Source organism: Octopus bimaculoides, chromosome 1 (assembly GCF_001194135.2).
Source record: "Octopus bimaculoides isolate UCB-OBI-ISO-001 chromosome 1, ASM119413v2, whole genome shotgun sequence".
Classification (NCBI taxonomy): Eukaryota; Metazoa; Mollusca; class Cephalopoda; order Octopoda; family Octopodidae; genus Octopus; species Octopus bimaculoides.
In genome coordinates, this window is record NC_068981.1 from 7,589,278 (window position 1) to 7,594,713 (window position 5,436).

Sequence of the window (5,436 nt, forward strand, 5' to 3'; positions counted from 1 at the left end):
GACGCTGCACATCCAAGGAGGAGAGTGGTGCTACGAACCATATTTCTATATGAATCTGCAAGACCTTCGTATAGATCAGTATAATTAAATGACTCTATTTCGGCATGCGACGCGTTCACCACTGAACCCCAAGGAACGTATGCTAAGCCACTATTTTGCACTAAACTATATTTGCCGGGTACATTAATTAATATTATCTCTCTCACTTTTCTGATATTCACAATTGTTTGTCCATTTCTGTGCAAGAAAAGCAAGTTCCACATTACATTTCAATTGAAACATAGCACAGGCTCCAGGTTTAATATCTTCCCGATATTTGTTATGCAAAAACAGAATCAATTTCTTATCAAATTTATCTACTTCCACTGATTCCATCAAGTTTGGCGACGGTGGTAGACATGCCGTATGGTCGGAGTTCTGTTTACAGTTACTAGGGCAGTGAGGAAATTCTTCGCACAAACCCATCACAAACTGTAATACACTGTAATAATAGCTGCAATAAACTGTAAATCTATCCACATTAAATGCATAATTTCTCCAAAATTGCCGATTCTTTTACTTGCAGAATATACTGCAATGTTCTTTAGAAGCAGAATATTTCCCATAATAGCTTTAATAAAATTCCATATCCTTTTGCTGTTCATTAGAAATAATGATATTAAAATGGTTATTGTTATTAGAGTGTTTTAAATTTAAAATGTCAAGCAAAATCTTTTAAATGCACTCACGTAATCCTGTAATCCAGAGTTGGTCACTTAGCTATATCCGTTATAGATTCCATTCTACAGGTATCGAATAATTTAGAAAGCTTGAATGATGTTGAAATGTCCTCTGATTATAATGTGGATGTGTTTCACAAAATGTTGTATCATTAGCCATCAACCACGTGCTCTTCTTTTATCGCGGCGTCGGCACCCCAAAACTGTAATTTCCTCCGTGTTGAGCAGTTTGCACGTATCATTCAAGCCTATATTTCTGGTCTCTTCTTGGATTTCATCAGTTCACAAACGTCTTTAACGGCCTCTACTTTCTTTTCTCTCAGGATGGCCTTGGACAATCACTTATGGTACATTGTACAACATAGAATAGCTTTTTGGACTTTGATTCTCGACTGAAGGTGTGTTTGGGCTTTCATCTTTTCTAAAACTGCAGCGTTTGTTTCCCTCTCTTTTCAGCTTATTCTGCCAAATCTGAGAATGTGTCAGATCTGTGAGGCATCTATCTTCTTTTTCTTTGCTTTATATATTGTCCAAATTTCTTCCCTGCAGTGGACAATTAGTATAATAATTTCACAGTTTACTAGCCTCAGTTTTACGAGCAGTATTATGTCTTTTGAGGTGAAGATCTTTTCCTGTCATATAAATGCTCTTTTTAATGTTATTTATACTTTCAGCAAAGTCTTCTAAACAGCGATCTTCTTGTTATATTATTTGACTTAAATACTTGAAGTTTCTGTTCTTTTATTTTCTTGCCCAAACTGCTGTCTATCTATCTTTATATTTGCTTAATTTTCTGTCTTACAAATAACCATTGTCCTTGTCTATTTCTACATGCATATTGAAATCTTTTTTGTCGCTTTGCTCATCAAACATTTCTTGAATTTCTCATTGCTGTCTGCCAATAATGCTCTGAAATTTTGTTGGATGAAGGCTAGCTTTCAACTATATTTCCATGCAAGAAATATTTTGTCAAAAATTCTACATGCTATTTATAACTTTGTCTCCTTCTAACTCCGTTAAAAATAATTTGCTTCATATCTCACGAAGTTTCTGAATTCTTTTAATTTGCAGAAAAAACGTCCGTAGATATTCTTTAGAGCGAAATTAGCCACGTAAATGCTCTCAGTTTATTGTTTTCATAACCACCCAACAAATATGAAACGATGATAGAGTCAACTTGATATGGATGACACTGGATTCAACTTAAAATTTGGATAAATCATTTTACTGTAAAAATTTTATACTATCAATAGTTAAATGTCTTTGGTGTATTAATATAAATCATGGCACCACCCTGTTAACCATTGATTGCAGCGTAACAAACATTTGGGAAATCTTTATATTTCCAGAAGTCTAAACCACAGATCTTAGCTCTCTCACAGTTTTTAAGATGTCGCAGTTTATAAAATTTGCTTTTCATATTAAACGACCATTTTGAAATCATTACTATCTTTTTTGTCAAGTCTGTTTGTCTGCAACACAACTCGCACTTTGCTTCGCAGTTTATCCCCTCTCTCTCCCTTTCTGGGAATATATGTGTATGTGTGCGTGTCTGTGTGTGGTGGGATGGATTACATTGACATTGGTGAAGAAGATATAATACTAGCCATAAATGAGGTGGATGCAAACAACGTTTCGGCTGGTGTCTTGGGGAAATTTCGAACCTGGGCACATATGGCGTAGTGGTTAAGAGCGCGGGCTACTAACCCCAAGATTCCGAGTTCGATTCCAAGCAGTAACCTGAATAATAATAATAATGATGATGATGATGATGATGATGATGATGATGATGATGATAATAATAATAACATCGAAAAATGCCTTAGGAATGAGAACCCCGGTTCGAAATTTCCCCCAGACACCTGATGAAGGCTGGAGGGTATATCAGCCGAAACGTTGTGTTAACAACAAACAAGAGGAGGACAAATATCCGTCACTTGTAAACTATTCTATCTATCTATCTATCTATCTATCTATCTATCTATCTATCTATCTATCTATCTATCTATCTATCTAACCATCTCTCCTATATTTCTCTTTATGTAAAATGTCGCGTTTCCTTTCACAGTTACACACACACACACACACACACACACACACACACATACACAAACATTAAAATAGTATTACATTTGTGTGTATAGGGGTGGAGCTATGAGCATACATTTCTCAACAAAATCGTCAAAGATATTAGTTACGATGCAACTATTTCAAATAAGAAATATCTTTTTCCAAAAAAGATAGCTTTGACATTGAACTTTTAGCTACCGTGCTGAGAAAGTTGCGTTTGTATGCATACATTCTCCCTATATACACAGACAAAAACGGACATAATATTGTTGTCATATTGATAAGAATAACGTGTATATGCGTGTGTTATTATATAGAAAGTGAGAGGGGGATGTAGAAAGTGAGTGAGAGGGAGAGAGAGAGAGAAAGAAAGAGGGAGAGACAGAAAGAATGGAGATTCGTATCTTTCCTTCCAACCAACCAGCCTACCCACCTATCTATCTATCTATCTATCTATCTATCTATCTATCACTCTCACTGTCTTTCTCTCCTTCTCTGTATGCATATTTATGTATGTATATATGTATGTATTTATGTATGCGAGTGTGTGTGTGTGTGTGTATGTGTGTGTGTTTAATGAAACACCATCTTAGTGAGATAAACCATTCCATAAATTACATTGCAATAGCGAAACATGTACTACATGTTAATGTTGCTTTCATCGTCGATTTTCCGTTCTGTTAATTTATTCCACGATTCTGTGAATTACACCTTTCTCCTGAAAGGATATGGATTTCTCTTTACAAGTGGCAAGCCTCCTAAAAAGCTAAAGGAAGACATTATATCCCTCATCCATGAGGTCGGGAGCAGAGCCCGTCCCTCTGACTGAACAAATCAGCAAGGTCAGGAAACGAATTGTCAGAGAGAAACTGGTAAGATTCCTCGAAGAAAATGACTTACTGGACGATACTCAGTTTCTGTTTGGGATAGGCTACTTCGCAGGGCTCTTCCGCAATATCATTTAGTCTGGTCACTTGTGAGGTCCGTCATGAGTGCTACGGGTAGCATGGAATACAGTACGACCTGTGCATAGTCGGGTCGTCCACTAGGCTTGCCGAGTGTGAAGATTTGCTGGGAATACAGCAGAACTAAAAACAAAACCTCTCAAAAGGATGGATGAAGCGAGTGTAGGTTCAACGACTAGCTAGCAACAGCATGGGCCCTCAAAAATTCTAGGTTGGTATCCGGCGTGCTGAAAGACTCTGGGAGTGTGACACCCCTTAGCTTTTGTTGAGACATGTTTCGAATCCAGGCTACTTCTAGTCCGATAATCGGCGACGATCGATAATCAACGGCAAGATGAGCCGCTACGGATCACACTATCGCAAAGTGTGTATGCGTGTGATCGGGGACCACATGTGGACTTGTACTTCCACTGAAATTCTTAACATGGACCTCAGTAGTGAACGACGATTACGGCGTCGGCGCTTTCCAATGCGCTTGCTCTCCTATACTATGGACGAACGTCAGATGCGGTCAGCATTCGTCAGGGACGTGGGGAAGTCGTTGGTCGGAGCTGGCTCAATCCAACCCTGGTGAAAATAGCTGCCGCAAGTAAGTCAGTAAGATCAGAAGCAGCTGTCGACCATTCAAATGTGAGATATCTTGACTTCGAAAGGTCTTTGATAAGGTAGAACATATCAATAAACTAAAGATTGATTCAACTCCTTAGTGGTTCATAGTCGCCCACACCAAGCCATACAAAAGCTATAAGTGTGATCTCTGCATAGATGAGACTTTAGCTATTTTTGAGAGACTTTGCTGCATGCAATCAAGTTCTATGCATAACATTTGTGGAAACGCATCTTAGACCTGATATAGGGGATGCAGAATTATACATACCACAATATGTTGTCATACGCTCTGACTGGAAAGAAAGGAGCCATGGTGGAGGTGATGCATACATCCGAGAGGACCTTACGCCCCAGGTCCTGCTGTCATATTAAAATTCAGTGTATGACACTCAAATTGTACAAATAAGACAACTTAATATTGTCATATATACTACATATCGCCCACCTGATGCTCCAAATCATACAGGTAAGTTTGAAGACTGCCTAGCAAAGATAGGAGAAGTTCTCACCAGACTGGAACAACGCATCAGAATTTTCTTTTCGGTTGATTTTAACTTCCCCCACGTTGGATGGCCTGGAAGCCAGATGCTCCCAGGAATGATACACCACCAGTAAGCACAGGCAGAGCCCCTGCTCTAGTTTACCAATGCTTCTTTCATGGAGTAAACTGTGCTGTGGCCAATCAGGGCAAATAATATACTGGATCTCTGCTTCACAAACAATATGGACATTATCCATAATGTTAAAGTGACACCGAATTTGGGCTCAGATCAATGGATAGATTAAGAAAGATTCTCAAACAGGATTGGCCTAAATGTCTTTCCACAGCAAACATTGACATATATATATATACTAGCAGTATAACCCGACCTTGTCCGGGTGTGACTTATTATGCCATCTACGATAAGTCTTGCTAACTGAAAATCAACGAAAAAAGAAAGCCTTACAACGAAAAAACCTTTATGATGTAAATATGTTCATAATTCAAAAGACGATGAAATTAATAGGGAAAGTCTGAAGGCTGTTTTGCGTAAAATTATTAAGCATACGTTAATTTCATCCGTGTAATTGGC

The 5,436-nt window shown here is 38.2% G+C and overlaps 1 protein-coding gene and 1 long non-coding RNA gene across 3 annotated transcripts in view; one reads left to right on the plus strand and one right to left on the minus strand.

Moving 5' to 3' along the window:
• The window catches only part of LOC106871957 (cysteine-rich venom protein), a 19,916-nt gene that overhangs the window by 7,581 nt on the left and 6,899 nt on the right, over positions 1 to 5,436 (minus strand). The gene's annotated exons all lie outside the window — the stretch shown is intronic.
• LOC106871960 (uncharacterized) lies at positions 16 to 2,162 on the plus strand. Of its 2 annotated transcripts, none has more exons than XR_008267060.1 (2): positions 16 to 1,117; positions 1,791 to 2,162. It is a non-coding gene; the product is annotated as an uncharacterized LOC106871960 (long non-coding RNA). The 2 variants fall into 2 exon arrangements; XR_008267049.1 differs by having other exon boundaries at positions 16 to 178.